The sequence below is a fragment of the Vicia villosa genome, linkage group LG1, assembly GCF_029867415.1.
Source record: "Vicia villosa cultivar HV-30 ecotype Madison, WI linkage group LG1, Vvil1.0, whole genome shotgun sequence".
Lineage (NCBI taxonomy): Eukaryota > Viridiplantae > Streptophyta > Magnoliopsida > Fabales > Fabaceae > Vicia > Vicia villosa.
In genome coordinates, this window is record NC_081180.1 from 191,390,662 (window position 1) to 191,391,202 (window position 541).

The 541-nt window shown below is 44.5% G+C and overlaps 1 non-coding gene across 1 annotated transcript; it reads right to left on the reverse strand.

The window, feature by feature from the left end:
• Window positions 1–229: 229 nt before the first annotated feature.
• Window positions 230–336, reverse strand: LOC131645397 (small nucleolar RNA R71). Its single transcript, XR_009297022.1, has one exon. It is a non-coding gene; the product is annotated as a small nucleolar RNA R71 (small nucleolar RNA).
• Between the last annotated feature and the right edge of the window lie 205 nt (window positions 337–541).

Sequence of the window (541 nt, forward strand, 5' to 3'; positions counted from 1 at the left end):
AAGCCCTGTAGACGACCCCAACCTTCATTTATCTGTGTTCGTGCAATATGCCGACACTGTCAAAGCTAACAACGTTAGTTCCGAAGCTATTCGATTACGTCTCTTTCCTTTCTCCTTGAGAGATAGAGCTAGAGCGTGGCTTCAATCCATGCCTTCTAATTCCATAACTACATGGGACGAATTGAAGAGAGTATTCTTAGCGAGATACTTTCCGCCTAGCAAAACTGCTATGCTAAGAGGTCAAATCAACGGATTTACCCAGAAAGATAACGAATCACTCTTCGAATCTTGGGAACGTTACAAGGACATGCTTAGACTATGCCCTCATCATGGACTCGAACCATGGCTGATCATCCATACTTTCTATGGTGGTCTCCTATATAACACTAAAATGACTATAGATGCCGCTGCTGGCGGAGCACTAATGGACAAACCCCATGATGAAGCATACAACCTCATAGAGAACATGGCACAAAACCATTACCAATGGGGTTGAGAACGAGCCGCTCTAGAGAAAGCCCAGACCAAAGGAGGAATGTAC